Source organism: Heterodontus francisci, chromosome 19, assembly GCF_036365525.1.
Source record: "Heterodontus francisci isolate sHetFra1 chromosome 19, sHetFra1.hap1, whole genome shotgun sequence".
Classification (NCBI taxonomy): Eukaryota; Metazoa; Chordata; class Chondrichthyes; order Heterodontiformes; family Heterodontidae; genus Heterodontus; species Heterodontus francisci.
The window spans coordinates 78,465,936-78,493,513 of record NC_090389.1 but is presented as its reverse complement, the minus strand read 5'-3'; positions in this window follow the sequence as shown (position 1 = coordinate 78,493,513).

The window sequence follows — 27,578 nt, the reverse complement described above, 5'->3', positions numbered from 1 at the left end:
CATTACACATAAAACACAGGAATGATTAGTAGATGAAGACCTTAGCTCTAGCGAACATTCATTATCACCCTTCATTTCAATATTAAACCTAAGAACAGAAACAAAAATACAGGCCCTGAAATTCCAGGAGTTGACAGACCATTTGCAAGGGGTCAAAGTTTGGGGTAGAATCCACATATAATGGGTTCCTCCCCCATTTAAAGTGCTTTGAAATTCCAACAGTATAGGTGGGGGAAACATTCCAATTACAGTTAAAATACATTCCAATTTGGCTGCCCTGTCCAAGTGTCAAAATGGATTCCCAGATGCCTGTTTGGGAGTGAAAGGATTTTAATTCAATTGAATGATTCAGTGCTTTGAGAGGCCATTAACAGTGAAGCTCCCAAAGTAATTTCTTCCCCCCTCCCTTTCTTTCCTGAATGCTGCAATACAGCCTGGGGCATCTCAATGGTAACTCAGATAAATAACCATTCTTCATGGGGCTAGACTGCAAGTGTTGGCATGCTATTTAATCATGGCCTGCATCACAGTTGAACCAAATCTTATCCCTGCTCATGGGCACGCTCCAGCAGAGATGGTAATCAGGCACGAGAACTTTGAGTGATTTTTTTTTTGTCCTCCCCTCTCCCACATAATGGAACTGAGGGCAATTATGGTGCCCTGCCGTAGCCCAGGAGATCAGCTAATTCTGGGAATCGAACTGAGGACTTACCAAATGCCCCTTTGGAAGAATTTAACCAGTTAAGTGATAATGAAACATAACCATTATGAATGACTCGTCATCGGAACTTGGTGCTATGCTGAGCTATTTGGTAAACATGTTTGGTTAAATATTTTGGCTCAGTGCCTTTGTTTATATTATGCAATGGAAGTTCAAAAGCCACTTGGGGTAATTACAGGGAGAGTACATTGCATTCATGGCAACCTTCAATTTGGGACCTACTTAACTGCATGCTAATATGTGTTATTGCCTGTTATATCAAATACAGCTGAAATAATAACAGGTTTCTCACAGTGCACAGAAGTCCAATGAGCCTATATTCTGCAAATTATGTTTAGCCTGCATCTTAAATTAAATCACTAGAAAAAAATAAATAAGTTCCAGACAAGGTGTAGAATGTCATTTCACCTTATCAACTCAATTTAAGAATTCAGCTGAAGCTGAGACAAGTGACTCGCTATGGAGTTGGATATGGGCGTACTGTGTTAGATCAATACGACTTTACTGACAGAACAGCGCAGTCCAGAATAATCAGATAAAAGGCATGAATTTAACCCCTAAATACCTAGTGGAAACTGGGTGGCCATTTAAAATTGGCCGGGTGACTTATCTGCAAACTTCCCACCTGGATCCTGCTGCTTTCAATTTTAACCTGCTTTTCTGTCTGAAGCCAGTGGGGTCCTCCTTCAAATATGCAGATCAGGGTCCCATGACCCCACTGGGCCCCAACTGCAATGTTAACCCTGGCCTGTGTTGCCCACCTTTATTCTGGGCAGTCATCAGGGACATCTGCAGAGCATCAGAACCAATATGGCATCACGCAGCAAGATTACATTTTGTGGGACTCATTTTGGAGTTGGGAAAAGATGTGAAGCTCATTCCAATTTCCCTAGTTATATGAATTGATTTTCTCAAAAGATACCTTTCTAAACTCTTCCTATGACGATTGATGATATCATCCACAATTGCCTCCCTCAGCAATCCAGTCTGAACATTCAACACTCTGAAGTAATTATACCTGATCCATTCATTCACCTCCCCTTTTCCAAACCATCCCATGCCCCTCGTAGTTGAGCTCAGGGCCAAGGTTGGCCATTTCTCAAAGTTCCACTTATCGTTACTGACTTGCTTGTTTTGCTGATAGATGATAATGGAAAGAGCAGGCATGGTGTGACTGACAAACAGAAGTCCAGCCTTTCAGCATTGTGAAGTGTGAGCTGGGTGAACCTTCACTGCCCACACAGAATGACAGCTAGGCAGATTAAGTGCAAATGGCTCCTTGTGCACGTACAGCAGACACCTCACTACCGGGGTGGTAATGGTCAGAAATATGCCTCGCTGAGAACGTGGATGAATCATCCAATTCCCATGGGAGGCCAAAGTGCTTTTAATTCCCACACAGTATACAATTACAGACAAGAATACTTTATGCAAACAAACCACTCAAACACCAATCAGCAAACCTGCCCTCTTAATTGGTAACGGCATGTGGCACTAAAAGGAAATGGAAATTATTCAGCACCGTCCTCAGCCTGTCACAATGTACAGCGACAATGAAAAATAGCAGTGGCTAGACTTTTCAGTTCCTGGGGCTATTGAATCACTTGGGGGACAGGGAATAAAAGCAAATCAAGCAAGGAAGGTTTTTTAAAAATTCATTTCTGGAATGTGATCACTGGCAAGGCCAGCATTTATTGTCTATCATAATTGCCCTTCTTGAACTGGGGCAGTCCATGTGGTGTAGGTGCTTTTCTCTGCAGCGGTTTGGTACAACTGAGTGGTTTGCTACACAATTTCAGAGGTCCAGTTAAGAGTCAACCACATTGCTGTGGATCTGGAGTCACATGTAGGCCAGACTGGGTAAGGATGGCAGATTTCCTTCCCTGGAGGACGTTAGTGAATCAGATGGGTTTTTAATGACACTCCAATAGTTATGTAATTATTAATGAGACTTGCATTTTAATATCAGTTTTCTTAATTAATTAAATTGAAATTCCCCCAGCTACTGTGATGGGATTTGAACTCATAACTCCTGAGTATTAGTTCAGGTATCTGGATTAGTAGTCTAGGAACATGACAACTGTGCTACCATCCCCAATGCATGCCCCTAAGGCAGCCTGTCCAATTTTCCCCACAATCTAGGATTATACTGTAGTGCAGTATTGAGGGACTGCTACACTGTCAGAGGTACCTTCTTTTGGATGAGACGGGAAACCAAGGCCCCATTTGCCCTCTCAAGTGGATGTAAAAGATCACATGGCACTATTCGAAAGGGAGCAGAGGGGTTCTACTGGTAATCTGACCAAGATTTTTCTCTCAATCCGCACCATTAAAATAGTCATTTGGTCATCTATCCAATTGCTGTTTGTGGGAGCTTGCTGTGCGCAAACTGACTGCAACATTTTCCCACAAAGCACAACGACTACACTTCAAATAGGGCTTCATCGATGGTGAATCACATAACAATGTCCTGAAGATGTGAAAGGGGCTATATAAATGCAAATACTTTCTGTCCCTCCATTTAAGTGAATGGACGAATCATTGGGCAGGGTCCGCTCAGGAAACATTCATCTCCCCACTCACTTTTTCTGCATTTGTTGTACCCAAATGACCAGATAACCACAGGCGCAGGGTCAAGAGAATTTAGCCCGCAAGCTTTGCTGAACTGCGAATGGGAACTCTTGAAAATGGTTAAGAGGATAGAACTCAAAATATTAAATTTTTAAAAAGATGGTTTGAATTGATTCAATATGTTAGCTGACTTGTCAATCTGCAATGTGTTGGAAGAGTGGGGTTTGGCTTGACAATTGTGCAAAGATAGAGTTTTTTTCCCTCAAATTTCCTTTGTTCCACTGCTGCTTCTATCAATGCTGCTGTGTAATAATGGGAAATTCTAAAGAAAAATAGGAACGTTTAAAGAGAAGGCACATTATAAATCTCTCTCGTGACTTAAGTGCCACAAGTTGTCCGAGCCCTTTGAATGTTTGTCATGGACTTGAAACATAATTCCTGGTGTCTGCTATTCTCTATTGAAAGTCCTGCTGGCTGATTCAGTCCAGCTGGCACGAACCAATGTTACTGAAGTTTAGATCCACTCAATATCTTGGCTGGCCTGCATGCACTTCATTCTTAGAGAATCAGGTGGACAAAATGCTCATTTCACTCGGGATTTCTTTCAGAGCAGAATCGCAACCTTTACTGGTTACTGGTCACACCTTTTCCTGTTGGTCATTTAAAACATCTTAGCTCAATTCCAGTCTGACAGTTTAGCCAAGACATAATTTACAATCACACCATTTTCAACAGCTTATGGCTGTCGTGCAAACTTAAAGCAGAGGTGACTCCATCGGTGCCCCTTTGTAAAGATTAGAATAATCATTCCAATCGAGTGAAACCCAAAGATGTTTGATAACCAAGGAAAACTGAAAGATGTTTTAGAAATACATAAAGAGCAGGAGGATAACAAAGGAAAGTAGAAACCAAAATGGTACTGTGTGTGTGGAGGTGGAAGACGTAGGCATGGTGTTTAATAATTTGTGTCTGTCTTCACAAAAGACGGGGACAATGCAGATGTTGTAGTTAAGGAAGAGGAGTGTGAAATATTGGAAGGGATAATCACAGTGAGGGGAAATATTAAAAGGAATTAACATCTTTGAAAGTAGATAAATTGATAGGCCCCAATGAAATATATCCCAGGCTGTTGAGAAGCAAGGGAAGAAACGGTGGAGGCACAGACCATCATTTTCCAATCCTCTCTAGCTATAGGTGTGGTGCTAATGGAAGCTACTTGCAAACATTGCCATAAAAAATTTGGATTGATGAGTTGATGGCCAGGTAAGAGAGCTAGGTTTAGCAGTATTAATGCGGGAGCGAGCTAAATGATGGCATTTGTAAGGGCTGGAAGGCTAGGAACAGATGAAGCACTTGAGGAATATAAAGACAGTAGGAAGGAACTTAAGCAAGGAGTTAGGAGGGCTAAAAGGGGTCATGAAATGTCATTGGCAAACAGGATTAAGGAAAATCCCAAGGCTTTTTATACATATATAAAGAGCAAGAGGGTAACCAGGGAAAGGGTTGGCCCACTCAAGGACAGAGATGGGAATCTATGTGTGGAGCCAGAGGAAATGGGTGAGGTGCTAAATGAGTACTTTGCATCAGTATTCACCAAGGAGAAGGACTTGGTGGATGATGGGCCTAGGGAAGGGAATGCAGATAGTCTCAGTCATCTCATTATCAAAAAGGAGGTGGTGTTGGGTGCCTTGCAAAGCATTAAGGTAGATAAGTCCCCAGGGCCTGATGGGATCCACCCTAAAATACTGAGGGAGGCAAGGGAAGAAATTGCTGGGGCCTTGACAGAAATCTTTGCATCCTCATTGGATATTCTCCAGTCCTCTGGGACCTCACCTGTAGCCAAGGTTGTGTCTTTGTTTAAGAAGGGTGGGAAGGATAATCCAGGAAATTATAGGCCGGTGAGCCTTACGTCAGTGGTAGGGAAACTATTAGAGAGGATTCTTCGGGACAGGATTTACTCCCATTTGGAAACAAACAAACTTATTAGCAAGAGGCAGCATGGTTTTGTGAAGGGAAGGTCGTGTCTTACTAATTTGATTGAGTTTTTTGAGGAAGTGACGAAGATGATTGATGAGGGAAGGGCAGTGGATGTTGTCTATATGGACTTCAGTAAAGCCTTTGACAAGGTCCTGCATGGCAGACTGGTGCAAAAGGTGAAGTCACATGGGGTCAGAGGTGAGCTGGCAAGATGGATACAGAACTGGCTCAGTCACAGAAGACAGAGGGTAACAGTGGATGGGTGTTTTTCTGAATGGAGGGATGTGACTAGTGGTGTTCCGCAGGGATCAGTGCTGGGACCTTTGCTGTTTGTAGTATATATAAATGACTTGGAGGAAAATGTAGCTGGTCTGATTAGCAAAGTTTGCGGACGACACAAAGGTTGGTGGAGTTGCGGATAATGACGAGAATTGTCAGAGGATACAGCAGGATATAGATCGGTTGGAGACTTGGGCAGAGAAATGGCAGATGGAGTTTAATCCGGACAAATGTGAGGTAATGCATTTTGGAAGGTCTAATGCAGGTGGGAGGTATACAGTAAATGGCAGAACCCTTAGGAATATTGACTGGCAGAGAGATCTGGGCGGACAGGTCCACAGGTCACTGAAAGTGGCAACGCAGGTGGATGAGGTAGTCAAGAAGGCATACGGCATGCTTGCCTTCATTGGTCTGGGCATGGAGTATAAAAATTGGCAAGTCATGTTGCAGCTGTACAGAACCTTAGTTAGGCCACACTTAGAATATTGCGTGCAATTCTGGTCGCCACACTACCAGAAGGACGTGGAGGCTTTGGAGAGGGTACAGAGGAGGTTTACCAGGATGTTGCCTGGTCTGGAGGGCATTAGCTATGAGGAGAGGTTGGAAAAACTCGGATTGTTTTCACTGGAACGACAGAGGTGGAGGGGCGACATGATAGAGGTTTACAAAGTTATGAGCGGCATGGACAGAGTGGATAGTCAGAAGCTTTTTCCCAGGGTGGAAGAGTCAGTTACTAGGGGACATAGGTTTAAGGTGCGAGGGGCAAAGTTTAGAGGGGATGTGCGAGGCAATTTTTTTTTTTTTACACAGAGGGTGGTGAGTGCCTGGAACTTGCTGCCAGGGGAGGTGGTGGAAGCAGATACGATAGTGACGTTTAAGAGACATCTTGACAAATATATGAATAGGAAGGGAATAGAGGGATATGGGCCCCGGAAGTGCAGAAGGTGTTAGTTTAGGCAGGCATCAAGATCGGCGCAGGCTTGGAGGGCCGAATGGCCTGTTCCTGTGCTGTACTGTTCTTTGTTCGTTCTTTGCTGTTAGATAGAATGACATAGAATATTGAAATATAGAAAATTGACCGCACAGACAACAGGGTGTGGGATAGAAAAAAAAAATCGGGACCATTTTGCTTTTTTGTATATATCTTTGACAACTGTTGTCCACATGTTTATACTTGTCCTTTGCTATTACTCTATGGTTAATACTCATGCCTTACTTTCTTAAAGTAATGCAGGTTCTTTTAGGCCAAAATCTAGGGCCTCCAAATAATCTAGACCATGTCAATTCTTTCAGTGGAATACAGCTACACTTGACACCATCTTTGCTCTCCTTCCTCCTTCAATGCGTCTCTACATTATTCCATTAGAGGTTATCAGCACTACAAGGCTTTGTTATTAATTAAGCTTTGCTCATTCAGCATTCAGCAATTTGCTAAAACGGTGTACTCCACAGCTGGTAAAATTGACTACTTCACAATTATGTAGGTTAGATGACTCCCTAACTGCTCGAAATCATTAAAGGATCATCGTTGCAGGGGCAGTATCATTAGCTGTTCCATTTTTTGCTGTCACTAACAAAACCCACATTACAAAGAAGCAATTTTTTACTCTTTCACGGATGTGGGCAGCACTGGCAAGGCCAACATTTGTTGCCGATCCCCAATTGCCCTTGAGGAGGTGGTGGTGAGCTAATTTTGTTGGAAGCTTGTTAATTTGAGCACAAAATGATTGTCCCATTTATCAAGGAGAGAGGAAACTGAGGCCCCTGTTGATTAACATAGGGTGGCGGCAGAGGTAATTTACTCAGCATTTTCAGCGAATTTGCTAACAGAAGTTAATTTGCAAACATTCCCATTATGACTGGCACGCAAATGTTTAATTCTATTCCTTTATACTGAGAATTTATAAAGGTGCCATATATCAGGAAGTTCCAGTATAGTTCCTCAAATTCTGGCCTCTTATGCATCTCTCAATATTGGTGGCCATGCCTTCAGCTGTTTCTGCGCTAAGCTCTGGAATTCCCTTCCTAAATGTCTTTGTCTTTCTACCTTTCTCTCCTCCTTTAAGAGGCTAATTATAACCTACCTTTTTGTCCAAGACTTTGGTCACCTGCTCTAATGTCTCCTTTTTTGGCTCTGTGTCAATCAGGGGTGGGAGGGCCCTCCTTTCCTGAGATTCCATGGGCCACGGAGGGGTCCACCGGTGGCAATGGCCATCCCTGCAGCCCTGACAACGCTGGAGGGTTCACCCCGGCACATAACGGCTTTTCCTGCTGGCTCTTTCAGGGTACCTCAATATGGAGATGCCCTCTCCTCTTTGCAGTCTCAGCAGCTGCCTATGGGTGGCACTGCTGAGTTGCCAGCCCTCTGATTGGGCCAGCAGCTCAGAAAGACAGGCTGAGTCCCTCAATGGGATGCTGGTCCCAGCAATGGCCTCTTAATTGGTCACCGCTGGTAAAATCCCCAATGCAAACCCAGCATTCGCTGGCATGGGCTCGGGATCCACAGCGTGCCGATAAAATTCTGTCCACTATTTTCTCATGTTGAGATTTCAGTGATGAGGTGATTAACAATTTAAAATAGTCCCTCAGTCATTTTCTTTAAGCAGAGGATCTTTGAAACATGTAATGCTTTTTCACAGGGAATGGTTAAGACAGAGACCATTGCATCTTCTAAGGGTAAATTTACTACATATTTGAAGCAGAGGAAGTTACAGGATGATGAGAAGAGAACATTGCAATGACTTTAGTTTTGGATTACCCTCTCATCTATGGTAAACATCTATGGTTTGGCTTGTCAAAAGCACCAACATTACTACATTGACTGAGAGAAGGTTTTCAGTGCTAACATTCTTATTTCTCATGACATGTTTATCAAATTTGTGTCAGTAAATGATTTCGTTCTGCACCAAATATTCAATGAGATTTCTATAAATGAAGAGCAAGAAAATAGTAACTGTTAGCTCAAATAAAGGAGCTAGCACAGGCATATTAGGCTAAGTCCCTCTGCACTAAAATAGTTATGATTTCTACCCAAGATTCATCACTCTTCAGCCTGGAAAGACACAAGCACAAATGTCTAATGATTCATATAAAAGGAGACTTGTTGCAATATATCTCATATAGTCTATTTACACTATTGGTCTGATTTTAAATCTGATTTGACATGGTGCTTTGTGTTCTTGTAGGTGGCAATTAGTTGCAGTTATCATTTTATGAGCTTTGTAGTTCATCATATTCCTGGGCTGTATAATTATCACAGACACTCACAGGCTATAGTGCTTTAATAAGAGGACCCAAACACACTGAATTTGTTTCTGGTGCAAGTTAATTTTTTTTATCACTTCATCCATGTACTATTAACCATTTCAAAGTGGATGTTTTTCATTAATTGAGAGCAGCACTTTACTATTTCCTCATTAGATGATACATGCCAAGCAGTTGCTGAAACGAAGGACAGGTTTCCACGGGTACTGGTCTGAGACCAGGACTTGTTTACAACAATGCAGGACTGAGATCCAAGCCATACTGCCATGGGAAATGGAGTCCTGCACATGTGTGGACCTTAGCTCACTAGCATCTGAACGCAAGTTGAACTTTTATTGAAACCAGGGAGCCACAGTACAATGGACTTTATGCTAACATAAAAAAGGAGTAAACTTCTGAAGTTCTGCTTTGTGTTGGTTGCACTTATATTGTAACAAGATCATTGTAAGAATGGCTCCTTGCCTAAATTCAATTCAAAACAACTTTGCACCCAAATTACACAAAACAATTTGCATCAATAGAAAATAATTTCAGCCTTACATCAAATAGAAAGATATAGTGTATCTGGCCTTTAAAGACATTGGTGTTTTATAATTTTTTGGAATTGTTCTATAGAGTGCAAGACAGTACAAAAGGGGGCATAACCTTACAATTAGAGCTGGGCCGTTCAGGTGCAATGTCAGGAAGCCCTTCTTCACAGAAAGGGAAGTGGAAATCTGGAAGACTGTCCCTTCAAAAAGTTGTTGAGGCTAGGCTAATTGGAAATTTCAAAACTGAGATTGATAGATTTTGGTTATGTAAGGGTATTAAATGATATTGTACCAAGACGAGTATCTGGAGTTGATAGTTGTTTGATAGTACACAATTTGAATATTGCTGAAAATAGAGACATTATGTCAAAGCTTTTCATCTTGCATTCATCAGGACAATCCGCAAGAGTACCAATGTAAGGGAAAATAAAGTTATACTGTTTGACGAGTGCGCTGATTGGTAGAGGTGTTGCCATAGAGAATGTACCAGTTAACGGTGACTGGCAGTTAACTGCAAAGCTTTGTTCAAAATTTAAACCAGGCAGCTTGACTGATTCCTCAGGGCAATGTCTTGATCAATGAACCAGTAAATGGCTGTCACTTATTTTGTTTAGCTGAAACAGGCGCAAGGTTTGTATATGTTCTTTCTGTCTGCAAAGAACAGAATGTGTATGAAATGGTACGTATTAATTGTACTGTTTTCCCCTGATTCCCATTGGCCTCAGTTTTGTTAGGGCTCCTTGATGCCGTACTTGGTCAAATGCTGCCTTGATGTCAAGGGCAGTCACTCTCACCTCACCTCTGGAGTTCAGCTCTTTTGTCCATGTTTGAACCAAGGCTGTAATCAGGTCAGGGGCTGAGTGGCCCTGGCAGAACCCAAACTGAGCAGGTTATTGCTAATCAAGTGTCACTTGATACCACTGTTGACGACACCTTCCATCACTTTACTGATGATCGGATGTAGACTGATGGGGCAGTAATTGGCTGGGCTGGATTTGTCCTGTGTGTACAGGACATACCTGAGCAATTTTTCACATTGCAGGGTAGATGCCAGTGTTGTGGCCGTACTGGAACAGCTTGGCGAGGGGCGTGACTAGTTCTGGAGCACAGATCTTCAGTACTATTGCTGGAATGTTGTCAGGGCCCATAGCCTTTTCAGTATCCATTACCTTTAGTTGTTTCTTGATATCATGTGGAGTGAATCGAATTGGCTGAAGACTGGCATCTGTGATGCTGGAGACCTCAAGAGGAGGCAGAGATGGATCATCCACGGCACTTCTGGCTGAAGATGGTTGCAAATGCTTCAGCCTCATCTTTTGCTCTGATGTGCTGCGATCCCCCATCATTGAGGGGGATATTTGTGGAGCCACCTCCTCCAGTTAGTTGTTTAATTGTCCACCACCATTCACGACTGGCTGTGGTAGGACTGCAGAGCTTAGATCTGATCTATTGGTTGTGGGATCGCTTAGCTCTGTCTATTGCATGCTGCTTCCACTGTTTGCCACACAGGTAGTCCTTGGCTGTAGCTTCACCAGGTTGGCACCTCATTGAGGTATGTCTGGTGCTGCTCCTGGCATGCCCTCCTGCACTCTTCATTGAACCAGGGTTGATGCCCAGACCAGGTAAGGACAGCAGATTTCCTTCCCGAAAAAAGGACATTAATGAACCAGATGGGTTTTTATAATAAACAATGGTTATGTTATTTAGTTTTAATTTAAATATACATGAATAGTGAATTCTTGGTTCATTAGGCAATTGGATTGTTTCAATCCGTCCTTCCCAGAACAGTTGGTGGAACTTCTAGACTTAGGGCTGAAGTTTTGGGCCCTGCAGAGGTCAGGAATAGAAGCAGATGGGACATGAAAATACTGGCGCCTGTTAGCATGCTGGTTTGCCGACTCGGTTCCAGGTGTCAGCCATTTTTGCCGAGGTGGTTTCGGGTCTGTCAGGGTTACCCATCCTGAAGAGGTGAGCAGCCACTTAAGCTCATTAACAGCATGGTTAAGCACATGGAAAAGAGGCTCACTGGGATTTTCCAGTTGGCCTCCAGTTTCCTGACACAACTGGGGCAGTTTAACTGCCTGGAGGTGGGCACCCAGTGGCAGGCCAGTGGGGTGGGGGGGGGGGGGTAGGTGCTCCAGGCAGGCCTATAGGCCATTTCAGCCTGCTTGTGTGCGGGTGCAGCCGAAGGCCATCCTTAGAGGAAACCCTCCCATCAACAGTGGTGGCCTGGCTGCTGAATGTTTATCTAAAGATTACACATTGAGAGGGCACCTCCATATTGAAACACCCTCTCAGTTACTTACCCTCTACTGTGGCCTGCTGCTACTCTCAAGCTGGAAGGCCTCTAATTGGCCCTCCAGTTTCAAGAGCTTGCCCACCACCCTTAATTGGACAAGGAACCTGTCTCCATGCCAATTATAGGGGGCACCACCATTAAAATACCAAAGCGTGACTGCATTCCCCTCCCCCAAGGGCAACTTTGGGAACCAAAAACAATTTTGACTCCTGCTTCCTGCCCCCAAAACAAAAGTTCAAATATTGGCCCCTGCTGGGCCAGTGGGACCATTTTTGGGTTAGGAACCAGATTTCCTAATGGGCGGCTCAGTTGTGGCTCCTTCACTCAGCCATAGCATTGGCATTCTACCTCTGGGTTGCCTGACCTATGAGGGAGGGCAGGGCGGGGGGCGGTGGGGATGAAGCATCCATCGGTCAAAAGGAAGGATTTCGAATTAAAAGGGACCAGAGTGTGGGTTAGAAAGGCTCATCAGCACTTGGATTTTTGAGGCTGCAGCAATCGGATGGAAGGCTGCTCCCCGCATCTGCCACCTCCCCAGGGTCTCTCTCTTACCTTGAGCCCCAACTGCAGGATCTGAGGGGCTGCAGTGAGGTGAGATCGACAAGTATGGGAAGCAAGCTGGCCTGGATGGAAGTGACCGAGAAAATGTGCAGAAGTCCGGTCCCTCCAACCTGGAGGCAATGCACTAAAAAGGATCCAGGACCTCTGGAGGGTGCAAAGCCCCACACCCTGCCTTTCCCAACATCCTCCTGCACAGCACTCTTCAGGTCAACACACCTTGTAGCTTCACTCATGCTTCTCTCTGCAGGCAGCTCACATCCCCATCTGAGCAGCCAACACTCAACATCCTGGAGGTCACCATTGACCAGAAACTGAACTGGAGCAGCCATATAAATACTGTGATTACAAGAGCAGGTCAGAAGCTAGGAATTCTGCTGTGAGTAACTCACCTTTTTTTTTTATTCATTCATGGGATGTGGGCGACACTGGCCAGGCCAGCATTTATTGCCCATCCCTAATTGCCCTTGCGAAGGTGGTGGTGAGCTGCCTTCTTGAACCGCTGCAGTCCATTTGGGGTAGGTATACCCACAGTGCTGTTAGGAAGGAAGGGAGTTCCAGGATTTTGACCCAGCGACAGTGAAGGAACGGCGATATAGTTCCAAGTCAGGATGGTGTGAGACTTGGAGGGGAACTTGCAGGTGGTGTGGTTCCCATGTATTTGCTGCCCTTGTCCTTCTAGTTGGTAGAGGTCATGGGTTTGGAAGGTGCTGTCTAAGGAGCCTTGGTGCATTGCTGCAGTGCATCTTGTAGATGATACACACTGTTGCCACTGTGCGTCGGTGGTGGAGGGAGTGAATGTTTGTAAATGGGGTGCCAATCAAGCGGGCTGCTTTGTCCTGGATGGTGTCGAGCTTCTTGAGTGTTGTTGGAGCTGCACCCGTCCAGGCAAGTGGACAGTATTCCATCATACTCCTGACTTGTGCCTTGTAGATGGTGGACAGGCTTTGGGGAGTCAGGAGGGGAGTTACTCGCCTCAGGATTCCTAGCCTCTGACCTGCTCTTGTAGCCATGGTATTTATATGGCTAGTCCAGTTCAGTTTCTGGTCAATGGTAACCCCGAGGATGTTGATAGTGGGGGATTCAGCAATGGTAATGCCGTTGAATGTCAAGGGGAGACGGTTAGATTCTCTCTTGTTGGAGATGGTCATTGCCTGGCACTTGTGGCGCAAACGTTACTTGCCACATATCAGCCCAAGCCTGGATATTGTCCAGGTCTTGCTACATTTCTACACGGACTGCTTCAGTATCTGAGGGCAACTCTCAACCTCCATACATTCGCCCAGGCATGCGCCATGGAGAGGTCACTCCATAGTCGCCTCACAGCGACCGAAACAACACGGAAGGCAGCAGTTACGGGTTATAAGTCCAGCTCAATTGGCCTAGAGTTTGGGCGCCACGGGTTGCCTTTGTCAGTGGGAGGTCATCGCACTGGACAGCTACCGCCTACCTCAAACTGGGCAGCCCTCAGTCAATAAGGTTCTGTCCCGTCACAGTCCACCTGCTTCAATGGGTGCTTGGAGCTCGAAAAGTGGACTGCAATACCGCACCAAACAGCACGAGAAGAAAGAAAGAAGGTACCAGCCCTTCGTTTTGCAAGCTGGAACGTCAGAACTATGTGTCCTGGTCTGTTGGAAGACCTTACACAAATTAACAATTCTCGGAAGACCGCCATCATTAACAACGAGCTCTGTAGACATTGCAGCACTTCGGGAGACACGCCTCCCTGCGAGTGGATCTCTAACAGAGCAAGACTACACCTTCTTCTGGCAGGGTAGGGATCCTGAAGAACCAAGACAGCATGGAGTGGGCTTCGCCATCAGAAACTGCTTGCTCAGCATGATAGAGCCACCTTCAAATGGCTCGGAACGCATACTGTCCATCCGACTGCTCACCGCCTCTGGTCCAGTACACTGACTCAACATCTATGCTCCAACACTCTGCTCCCCACCTGAAGTTCAAGACCAGTTCTACGAGGAACTCCATAACATCATTAGTAGCATCCCCAATACCGAACACCTGTTCCTGCTGGGGGACTTTAATGCCAGGGTTGGGGCCAATCATGACTCATGGCCCTCCTGCCTTGGGCGCTATGGCATTGGAAGGATGAATGAGAATGGACAGAGACTGCTCGAGTTGTGTACCTATCATAACCTCTGCATCACCAACTGGTTCTTTCATACTAAACCCTGTCACCAGGTTTCTTGGAGGCACCCAAGATCATGTTGTTGGCACCAGCTAGACCTCATCGTCACAAGGCGAGCCTCCTTAAAAAGTGTTCAAGTCACACGCAGCTTCCACAGTGCGGTCTGCGACACCGACCACTCCCTGGTGTGCTGCAAGGTTAAACTCAAACCAAAGAAGCTGCATCACTCCAAGCAGAAGGGCCACCTATGCGTCAACACGAGCAGAATTTCTTATCCACAGCTGTTACAAAAATTTCTAAATTCACTTGTAAAAGCCCTTCAAAACACTCCCACAGGGGATGCTGAGAACAAGTGGGCCCACATCAGAGACGCCATCGATGAATCAGCTTTGATCACCTATGGCAAACGTGTGAAGAGGAATGCAGACTGGTTTCAATCTCATTTTGAAGAACTGGAACCTGTCATAGCCGCTAAGCGCATTGCACTGTTGAACTACAAGAAAGCCCCCAGCGAGTTAACATCCGTAGCACTTAAAGCAGCCGGAAGCACTGCACAAAGAACAGCCAGGTGCTGCGCAAATGACCACTGGCAACACCTATGCAGTCATATTCAGCTGGCCTCCGACACCGGAAACAGAGAAATGGATGATGGCATAGAGAGGTTTTGGGCCAACCATCAAGAAGATCGCCCCCCTCAAATCTAAATCAGGGGACACAATCACTGACCAACACAAGCAAATGGACCGCTGGGTTGAGCACTACCTAGAACTGTACTCCAGGGAGAATGTTGTCACTGAGACCGCCCTCAATGCAGCCCAGCTTCTACCAGTCATGGATGAGCTGGACGTACAGCCAACAAAATTGGAACTCAGTGATGCCATTGATTCTCTAGCCAGCGGAAAAGCCCCATGGGAAGGACAGCATTACCCCTGAAATAATCAAGAGTGCTAAGCCTGCTATACTCTCAGCGCTCCATGAACTGCTTTGCCTGTGCTGGGACGAGGGAGCAGTACCTCAGGACATGCGCGATGCCAATATCATCACCCTCTGTAAGAACAAAAGGTGACCGCGGTGACTGCAACTACCGTGGAATCTCCCTGCTCAGCATAGTGGGGAAAGTTTTCGCTCGAGTCACTTTAAACAGGCTCCAGAAGCTGGCTGAGTGTGTCTACCCTGAGGCACAGTGTGGCTTTCGAGCAGAGAGATCGACCATTGACATGCTGTTCTCCCTTCGTCAGCTACAGGAGAAATGCCGCGAACAGATGCCCCTCTACGTTACTTTCATTGATCTCACCAAAACCTTTGACCTCATCAGCAGACGTGGTCTCTTCAGACTACTAGAAAAGATCGGATGTCCACCAAAGCTACTAAGTATCACCTCATTCCATGACAATATGAAAGGCACAATTCAGCATAGCGGCACCTCATCAGACCCCTTTCCTATCCGGAGTGGCGTGAAACAGGGGTGTGTTCTCGGACCCACACTGTTTGGGATCTTCTTCTCCCTGCTGCTCTCACATGCGTTCAAGTCTTCAGAGGAAGGAATTTTCCTCCACACAAGATCAGGGGGCAGGTTGTTCAACCTTGCCCGTCTAAGAGCGAAGACCAAAGTACGGGAAGTCCTAATCAGGGAACTCCTCTTTGGTGATGATGCTGTATTAACATCTCACACTGAAGAGTGCCTGCAGAGTCTCATCGACAGGTTTGCGGCTGCCTGTAACGAATTTGGCCTAACCATCAGCCTCAAGAAAACGATCATGGGACAGGACGTCAGAAATGCTCCATCCATCAGTATCGGCGACCACGCTCTGGAAGTGGTTCAAGAGTTCACCTACCTAGGCTCAACTATCACCAGTAGCCTGTCTCTCGATGCAGAAAACAACAAGCGCATGGGAAAGGCTTCCACTGCTATGTCCAGACTGGCCGAGAGAGTGTGGGAAAATGGTGCACTGGCACAGAACACAAAAGTTTGAGTGTTTCAAGCCTGTATCCTCAGTACCTTACTCTACGGCAGCGAGGCCTGAACAACGTCCGTCAGCGACATCTCAATTAATTCCATCTTCGCTGCCTCCAGAGAATACTTGGCATCAAGTGGCAGGACTGTATCTCCAACACAGAAGTCCTCGAGGTGGCTTATATACCCAGCTTATACACCCGACTGAGTCAGTGGCGCTTGAGATGGCTTGGCCATGTGCGCCGCATGGAAGCTGGCAAGATCCCCAAAGACACATTGTACAGCGAGCTCGCCACTGATATCAAACCCACCAGCCGTCCATGTCTCCGCTTTAAAGACGTCTGCAAACGCGACATGAAGTCCTGTGACATTGATCACAAGTCATGGGAGTCAGTTGTCAGCGTTCGCCAGAGCTGGCGGGCAGCCATAAAGGCGGGGCTAATGTGTGGCGAGTCGAAGAGACTTAGCAGTTGTCAGGAAAAAAGAAAGAAGCGCAAGGAGAGAGCCAACTGTGTAACAACCCCGACAAACAATTTTATCTCCAGCACCTGTGGAAGAGTCTGTCACTCTAGTATTGGCCTTTATAGCCACTCCAGGCACTGCTTCACAAACCACTGACCACCTCCAGGCACTTACCCATTGTCTCTCGAGACAAGGAGGCCAAAGAAGATACACAATTAACAGATTCCCTTCTTTCTTATGCAATACAACTTGGATTAGCACGCTCAAACATTTTAAAATTCCATATTATGTACAAAGTATTAACATTGTCAAAGCAGATTTCAAAATAAATTCCATATTGGGTACTATTACATTGTGAGCCGTCCCTCCTCCAGCAATTTCTTTGTAATAGCAATTTTTGTCTGAAACAATCGGATGGCTGATGACTTGCATCTACCCATTTGAGTTTAGAGATTTCCTTTCTCTCCAGCATTTGTTTCAATCCAATAAGGTCAATCAATCTGTAGTCTTTTCTCACTCACACTGTTTGTTGAGGCTACATTGTCCTACAAAGAACTATTATCCACATAACATTCAATGGGTATTCTAGATTCAGAATGTTCAGAATTTCACCCAAAATATTTGACAAAGAGACCCCCATATCCACTGCATCCACAAGATCCAGTGTTTCTGCAGCTAACATGCTTTTAACAATCTGTTTTATTTTCTTAGCCTCCCAAGCTAAAAGGACATTTCCTATTTTCACCCATCAGAAATGTTATGAAGCCAGCTGCTCTCGAATACCCATCAGCAAGATTAGCATGTGAAGCATCACTAAAAATTAGCTTCATTTTCTTTGGGTCACCATTTTTTTATTGTTCAAGTGATATAGGAACTCAAAATAAACCTACCAGGCTAGTCGGAGAAGTAAACTGCTGTTAAAATTAAAAAATTGTGTACTGGGATGAATTTTATGATTTACTAATTAATCTAGTACATATCGTGGGACCCACATCAAGGTTCAGTCTTATGAATTCAATATTCCTTCGGGTCCTACTTCATGCTTCATATTCAAATAATAAATCTCTAACGCAATGGTAAGGATTAGTTACGAAGAATGTCTGGTCTAATGTGTCTGCCCTCATCCCTCCCCTGTCTTTCCCCCCCACCATCTATCACATGCTCAAACTTTATAAATCGCTGGTTAGGCCTCAGCTACAGTACTGAGGGCAATTCTGGGTGGCACAGTGGTTAGCACTGCAGCCTCACAGCTCTAGCAACCCGGGTTCGGTTCTGGATACTGCCTGTGCGAGTTTGCAAGTTCTCCCTGTGACCGCGTGGGTTTCCTCCCACAGCCAAAGACTTGCAGGTTGCTAGGTAAATTGGCCATTGTAAGTTGCCCCTAGTGTAGATAGGTGGTAGGAGAATTGAGGGAAGGTGAGGATGTGGTAGGGAATATGGGGTTAATGTAGGATTAGTATAAACGGGTGGTTGTTGGTTGGCACAGACTCGGTGGGCCAAAGGGCCTTTTTCAGTGCTGTATCGGACACAATTCAGGCCTTGGAAAGGGTACAAAGGAGGCTTACCAGGATGTTCCCAGGATGGGAATTTCAGCACACATTTCTCCAGATTTAGATTTTTCAATGTTTTTTGCACCCTTAACGCATTCTCAACATTCAGCTGTTTCATCGTGCTCAACTCCAGCACATCAAAACTAGCATCAGGCCTAGTCTGAGAGCCCAACCAGTTTAATTGACCAATCAAGCTTCACAATTGCTCAGCTCTGCTTTAGATAGATTATTATCTTTCTGTGATGATCTAACACGATTAACCAGGATGGGAGTAACACTATCTAAATAGGATTGTAGATTCAAACCTATTCCAGACTTAGTCTGCTTAATATTTAAACCAATATATTAAAAAGCCCCACAAGCTGGACTCCCAATCTTAAATTCTGCCCAGATCTTACTCATAACATTTCTCAAAATCCGCAGTACCACCCCATAAGAAATCATCAACGTGCATCATGAAGATTCCTGAGAGTTTCCTTTTATGATACCAATAAAAAATTGCAGGATCTGCTTTTAGTTGAACACAACCAATTTTCAACAAAACAGATCTCACCCAGAAATACCACACCCTGGAACCATTAAGGCCATAGACGCTTTTGTTCAGTTTCCATAATTTTCCTTCTGCATCTGTTGTCTCTTTAGGTGGTTTCAGATACTCTTCAGAGAGAAGTGTATCACCTTGCAGAAATGCAGCTTATGTCAATGGATCTACACTGCCATGAATATGTAGCCCAAAGAACCAAAAAGATTTTCAAGATTACTTTTCCAGCTGTGAGAGTGTCTACTCTAACATAGTTATCACCCAGTGGCTCTTCAAAACCCCTCACAACTCGCCTCGATTTAGCCTTACAAGTTCAATCGGGAAGGAATTTTTCAGTACGAATCCATCTGAATGGCAAGGCTGGCTGTCTCCTATCTGATACCTCAGAATAAACCCCAAACACTCTCCAGCTCTCTAATTCCTTATGTTTTGCTTCTCTTATTAGTTTATGCTCAAGTTTATGGGCAGCCATTAAAACTTCATGGTCATGAGGACTTCTGCTTCTAGTTCTATTCGAGACTGCTCTCTAGCCTTAGCTTCATTATGGAATCTGTTCAAACTATGGCCTCTACTGGCAATTTGATGGCTTTCAGGACAACTGCTAGAAGATCCCCCTCGCACTTTATTAGAGGCTGTTTCTTCAGTAGGTGATTGCTTCCTTACGCAAGAATCACTTTCAGACCCAATATTAGAACTTGCGCTGCACTTTTTTTACCCTCCACTCTTTCACCCCATTCTGCCAGTCCATGGCTCTGGCTTCATGACCATCATCTTGAACATTTAACCACTATTTAAACTTGCCTGTAGATTTTCCTGCACATCCCACAATTGTTGCATCCCTCCACATTTACCAGACCCCTCTGGAATATGTCACCTGAGTACCTACTTGGAGCAATTGGCCTTTGGATGTGATAGCTCTTTCCTGAGAAAGATGATCCCTCACATTACTGTCCAAGCCTTGATCTACCTCATTCTGTTCCTCAGGACCTTCATTACAAAACACATGATCATTTGAGGTACAAGGTGCCTATCAGCTACTCAGATTCTGAGATTTTGTAATCAACCTCGATCACGAGGAATGAACCTTAACAGTTTAATTTCCATGCTTGATAACTACTGTCTTACCATCACAACTGATTACCTTACCAGGGCCCTTCCATTCCCTATGGCCCTCATTTCCAATACACAAAATCTCTTGAACTAAATTCCACCTCAGATGGCCTTATACAGTGAGTCAGAGCTCTGCAAATTTTCTGAGACCTCAGCCTTGACAAAAGCCCATCTCCCTGCATGTAAAGCATTCAAATGTGTATTAAAAAAATGGAACTAATTATAATACCTTCCAGAGCAGGAGGACTGTCGCACAGTACCAAAGGCAATTTGGGATTCCACCCACAGACCAATTGATCCTCTAGATCCTCTAACCACCTGAAGCGAATTCTTCACATGAACCGCCCATGCTAGGGGAGTTGCTAACTCGCAATTTGGCTGGTTAGCTAAGCTTTTATGCAACATTTCATCAACTGCTATGTGATTCCTTTCACAGAGCCCAATGCTGAAAAGACTTTCAGCTGCAGTATTCATAACCATAATGTTCATATTTTCACACATTTCTCTGAACTGACCATTGGCAAATTCCCGTCTATTATCAGTCAGAAGCTTAGCTGGTGCCCCAAGTCCAGTCCATATTCATTTCTCCATAATTTTGTCGAAATCACCCTTTTGTCCTTACTATTTATTGTAGAAAGACTAAATCTAGTTGCTAGGTCTATAAAATGTAGAATAAAAATATTCTTGTCTTTGTCCCATACCTTTAAATCCATGGCAATTACTTTGTTAAAGTCAAGTGCCAATGGAAGGCTGACAATAGGATTGATGGTATCCTCTGAAACTTTTCACTAATCTCCATTATCCTCGTGTACTCTTCAATCACACCTGCATCCTTCAGCAGGGTTTTTAATTTGACAAGAAGTGTGAGCAAATTGTCCGTGTAACTTTAAGACAATTTGCCTTTTATTTCTCTGATTAACATCTGAGGCCATCAATATTTCTCTAACACTGACTAGAATCAGGTTTTGTTAAGGGGATACAAAAATGCCCTGACTGGGTAAACTACAAATTCACTGACTTCCCAAAAACAATTACCTTATCATGTTCCATATCAAGTTTCATTCGTTCCTTTTTCATTGAAGGCTTACTCAACAGTAAAGGAATCTCACTAGAGACTACATCAGTACTGATAAAGTGGCCTACCCCAGCTATTTTACATGGAAATACTACTCTCTTCAGTGACTTCAATGTGTTGTCATCACCAAACCTAAAGCTGGTAGTACTTTTATACTCCTTAATCTTGTACCAATCCTCACATCTGAATAGTTAGTGTTATATGGATTCAATTTCCCACATGCTCTTGATGTGCAAGCACTATCTAATACAGCACAGTTGAACAAATCTGCAAATAACACATTCATCACAGGACTAAAGCTCCTTGTGATTAGTACAATTTTTTCAAATTCACTAGTATCTTTTTCTGCCTCAGAATTCTGTGTCATGTTTTATTTTGAGGACTCTGCCCCTCCACTTAGGGCAGTTCATCACAATGATACTTTGAGTCACATCCGAAGCACCTATTAACTGTTCCACTCTAATAGCCAGACTTGCTAAAGGTTGTTTTCATCTTCAGTCCTCCTGTCTTTAACTCTTCCATTGTACTTATGCTACCTTCCAGTATTTGGACTATTTCAAAATCTGGTAAACATGGAGTCCTCCATTCTTTGTCTCACCGCCGAATGCCCTGCTTGTTCTACCAGGGCTGCAGGAAATGACTGTTTCCCCAGGAATTTCATTAAGGCAGCAGACATTTGATCCAAAAGGGAGTCTTTATCAAAGAACCGAAACCCAGTTAGAACCAGGAGCCTGACCATATGCAACACCTGAGCACAATCTAGCAATTTAAAAGCTAGCACTGATCCAATGATCTCCAAATCAAATTTCCTCAATCCTTTATGTAGCCTGTTAAACTCCATGATACATTAGAGTCATACAGCATAGAAACAGGTCCTTCGGCCCACCACGTCCATGCCGACCATAATGCCTATTTATACTAATCCCATCCGCCTGCATTAATTCCATATCCCTCTAAGCCTTGCTCATTCAAGTACCTGTCCAGATGCTTCTTAAATGTCACTACTGTTCCTGCCCCCACCACCTCAAGCAGCTCATTCCAGATACCCGCTATTCTTTGTGAGAAAAATTTACCCCTTTGATCCCCTTTAAACCTCCTCCCTCTCACCTTAAATCTATGCCCTCTAGTTTTAGTCACCTCTACCATGGGAAACAGACTCTGGCTATCTACCCTATCTATGCCTCTCATCATTTTATATACCTCTATCATGTCCCCTCTCAGCCTCCTTCGCTCCAGGGAAAACAGACCTAGCCTATCCAATCTCTCTTTATAACTCAAGCCCTCCAAATCAGACAACATCCTTGTGAATCTTTTCTGCACCCTCTCTAGCTTAGTCACATCTTTCCTGCAGTGCGGCGACCAGAACTGCACACAGTACTCCAAATGCGGCCTAACCAACATTATGTACAACTGTAACATGACGTCCCAACTCGTGTACTCAATGCCTTGGCCGATGAAGGCAAGCATGCCATACGCCTCCTTCACCACCCTGTCTACCTGTGTTGCCACTTTCAGGGAACTATGCACTTGCACCCCAAGGTCTCTGCTCAACAACACTCCCCAGGGCCCTACCATTCACTGTATATGTGCTGCCCTGGTTTAACTTCCCAAAATGCATCACTTCACACTTGTCTGCATTAAATTCCATTTGCCACTCCCTTGGCCACTTTCCCAGTTGATCTATATCCTGTTGTAACCTTAGACAACCTTCTTCACTGTCCACTATACCACCAATTTTGGTGTCATCTGCAAACTTACTAATCATGCCCCCCTACATTCACGTCCAAGTCATTAATATATATGACAAACAGAGGGCCCAGCACTGATCCCTGCGGCACACCACTGGTCACCGGCCTCCAATCTGAAAAACAAACCTCCATCATCCTCTGCCTCCGATCACTAAGCCAATTTTGTATCCAATTTGCTAGCTCACCGTGGATCCCATGTGTTTGAACCTTCCAGACCAGCCTACCATGCGGGATCTTGTCAAAGGCCTTGCTAAAGTCCATGTAGACAACGTCCATCGCCCTGCCCTAGTCAATCCTCTTGGTCACCTACTCGAAAAACTCAAATTCGAGAGCAATGATTTCCCACACACAAAGCTATGCTGACTATCCCTAATCAGACCATGCCTTTCCAGATGCATATAAATCTGGTCTCTCAGAATCCCTTCTAATAACTTTCCCACCACTGATGTAAGGTTCACCGGCCTGCAGTTCCCTGGCTTATCCCTGCTGCCCTTCTTAAATAAAGGCACAGCATTAGCTATCCTCCAGTCTTCCAGTACCTCACCCGTGGCTAACGATGATACAAAGATCTCTGCCAGGGCCCCAGCAATCTCCTCTTGCTTCCCATAGCATCCTAGGATACACTTGCTCAGGCCCTGGGGATTTATCTACCTTCTTCTTTGGCCTCCTTGTCTCGAGAGACAATGGGTAAGCACCTAGAGGTGGTCAGTGGTTTGTGAAGCAGCACCTGGAGTGGGTTATAAAGGCCAATTCTAGAGTGACAAACTCTTCCACAGGTGCTGCAGATAAAATTGGTTGTCGGAGCTGTTACACAGTTGGCGCTCTCCTTGCACTTCTGTCTTTATTCCTGCCAACTGCGAAGTCTTTTAGACTCGCCACACTTTAACCCTGCCTTTATGGCTGTCTGCTAGCTCTGGCGATCACTGGCAACTGACTCCCATGACTTGTGATCAATGTCACAGAACTTCATATCGAGTTGGCCGACGTCTTTAAAGTGGAGACATGGACTGCCGGTGGGTCTGATACCAGTGACGAGCTCGCTGTACAATGTGTCCTTGGGGATCCTGCCATCTTCCATGCGGCTCACATGGCCAAGCCATCTCAAGCGCTGCTGGCTCAGTAGGGTGTATATGCTGGGGATGTTGGCCGCCTCGAGGACTTCTGTGTTGGAGATACGATCCTGCCACCTGATACCAAGGATTCTCCGGAGGCAGCGAAGATGAAATGAGTTGAGACGTCGCTCTTGGCTGAAATATGTTGTCAGGCCTCGCTACCATAGAGCAAGGTACTGAGGACACAGGCTTGAAACACTCGGACTTTTGTGTTCTGTGTCAGTGCGCCATTTTCCCACACTCTCTTGGCCAGTCTGGACATAGCAGTGGAAGCCTTTCCCATGCGCTTGTTGATTTCTGCATCGAGAGACAGGTTACTGGTGATAGTTGAGCCTAGGTAGGTGAACTCTTGAACCACTTCCAGAGCGTGGTCGCCGATATTGATGGATGGAGCATTTCTGACGTCCTGTCCCATGATGTTCGTTTTCTTGAGGCTGATGGTTAAGCCAAATTCGTTGCAGGCAGTCGCAATCCTGTTGATGAGTCGCTGCAGACACTCTTCAGTGTGTGATGTTAATGCAGCATCGTCAGCAAAGAGGAGTTCCCTGATGACTTTCCATACTTCTGTACTCTTCCCATCTCACTTTTAAAAGCCTCCCACTTGCCAGACATCCCTTTACCTGTAAACAGCCTCTCCCATTTAACTTTTGAGAATTCCTGTCTGATGCCATCGAAATTAGCGTTCCCCCAATTTAGGGCTTCAACCCGAGGACCAGTCATATCCTATTCCATCACTATCTTGAAGCTGATAGAGTTATGGTCACTGGTCCCAAAGTGCTCCCCCACTGACACATCAATCACCTGCCCATCCTCATTTCCTAAGAGGAGGTCGAGTGTAGCCCCTTCTCTAGTAGTGCCATCCACATACTGCTTCAGAAAACTATCCCGGACTCACTTAAATTCTTCCGCATCTGATCCCTTAGCACTAAGGCAGTCCCAATCAATATTAGGGAAGTTAAAATCACCTACTATTCAAACCCTATAATTTAGTTTAGTTTAGAGATACAGCACTGAAACAGGCCCTTCGGCCCACCGAGTCTGTGCCGACCATCAACCACCCATTTATACTAATCCTACACTAATCCCATATTCCTACCACATCCCCACCTGTCCCTATATTTCCATACCACCTACCTATACTAGGGGCAATTTATAATGGCCAATTTACCTACCAACCTGCAAGTCTTTTGGCTTGTGGGAGGAAACCGGAGCACCCAGAGAAAACCCACGCAGACACAGGGAGAACTTACAAACTCCACACAGGCAGTACCCAGAATTGAACCCGGGTCGCTGGAGCTGTGAGGCTGCGGTGCTAACCACTGCGCCACTGTGCCGCCCTAATTCCTACACCTATCTGTGATTTCCCTACATATATGCTCCTCCTATTCCCTCTGACTATTGGGGGGCCTATAGTATAACCCCATCAAAGTGATCACCCCTTTCTTATTTCTAAGTTCTACCCATATGGCCTCACTGGACATTCCCCCCGGGATATCCTCTCAGTACTGCCGTGATGTCCTCCCTAATCAATAGTGCAACTCCCCCTCCTCTCTTACCTCCACCTCTGTCACGCCGGAAGGATCGGTACCCCGGAACATTGAGCTGCCAGTCCTGTCCATCCCTCAACCACGTTTCCGTAATAGTTATATCACAATCCCATGTACTGATCCATGTTCTGAGTTCATCTGCCTTACCTGTAAGGCTTCTTGCATTAAAGTAAATGCAGTTTAGCCTACCAGACCTTCCACGCTCCCTGTCCTACCCCTGCCGGGCCTACCTACTGGACGCTTGCTTTAACCTCTACATTTTACCTCAACTATCTCATCTGAGAGACTACTACTTTGGATCCCACCCCCCTGCAAGACTAGGATGTAACCTGTATCCACATATCCACTTCATTCTTCCACTGGTCCTCTGGTTGAGACTCAGAACATTGGAGGGTAATCATACCTTGACAATTTACACTTGCTTACTGCCATATTTTCCACAATAGCCCTTGAGATTTTAGTTTTCTATCCAAAAAGAAATTCCTAGTTTCCAACCTTCAGCAACCATCCTCTACTACCATGTTAAACTCCAGAAAACTTGTTATGGAAGGATAATGCTGGAGCCTATATTTATTCAGTTTCACACTTATTAGGCAGAGTAAAATGTTTACAAACATGTAATTCCTCACTCAAACCCTCCAGCAGGCTCAGTGAGTGTCTGCTTATAAGTGTTCAACTAAGACCCCAATTAACACCCTTCACCTGCATATAATCAAACCATTGATACACAATTAACAGATTAACACCAGATTAGGGATAATTTTGTGCTGCTTGCCCAATCTCACGTTGTGACTTTGCAAATTTATTCCACATAGGATCCTTACAACCAGCAAACAGAAGAGATTTTCATCCTATTATTGTGGTTGGATATTAACCCAGATCTCAAAGGTGAAAGACCAATATCTAATCCATTGTGTCATCTGGTTCCATACCATCAATGTTATAAAGAAAAGGGAAGGTAGGTGCAATGAATGATGAAGCAATAATTAATTGGCATCATGCTTCAATTGGCATCAAAGAGGTCCTGTGAAAGAATGAGCTAGAAGACAGCCTTGATTTCAATCAGGATGCAGTGGGTAACAAGAGGAAATTCAACAACAGCAACTTACATTTATATAGTGCCTTTAACATTGTAAAACTTCCTAAGGTGTCTCACAGGAACATTATCAAACACAATTCGACATTGAGCCACATAAGAAGATATTAGGAAAGGTGACCAAATGCTGGGTCAAAGAGGTTGGTTTTAAGGAGCATCTTAAAGGAGCGGAGAGAGCCAGAAAGGTTTAGGGAATTCAGAAGAATAATGAACATTGTGATATCAATCAATTAAAGGTAAGTAAGATGATAAACAAAATAGAAGGAGAGTCCTACCAGACAACAAGCTTTCTCTTGCTATACTCCTAGCTATTTGTGATCACCAATATGTTACACTCTTAGCTACATTATCCTGTAGCAATGTGCAGAGGAACATACAGGCCTGGAAATGACCACTGCTGCCCATTTCACCAATCCCCTTGACATAGTCTTAATATTTAGTCATTATTTATGTAACATGTTCTATCAATGGATTATTGATAATGTGCAGGCTGATCATGGTCTGAGGATAAACTTGTAGCTGGTGTAATTCATGCCACATAAGAATTTACAATAACCTGTATACAGAGTGGATCAAATTAGGTTTGATCTTGGGACCATGTTTGGATACTACCTTATCCCGCGATGTAGGACATACTGGTTATACAAGCCAGCATCAAATTATTGCCTAATACATGTTCTGTAGTACAGTAAGGGAAAGACAAAACAGAATACCAGCAAGGGGATTTGCAATGAATTTCTCACATGGGCTCGGTATGAATGTCTGGCAAACGTAACTGCTGTAAAACACTCAGAAAATAATGTCTAGCTACTGCTGCAAATTCAGTACATAGCCAATTTGGCAGCTGCTGATCGAACAAGGCCACTGAGTGATGACTCACAATAGACGGTGTAGGAACAGTATTCTCAGTGGCAATGAGTAAGTAAGTGATGAGGTATCAGCACATTTACACCAGCTTAATATTGTTTGGACCAAAGTCTGTGGCAGTGAAGGGTATGTTATCGAGGAATAAAAACAAAAAGTGCTGTAAAATACTCA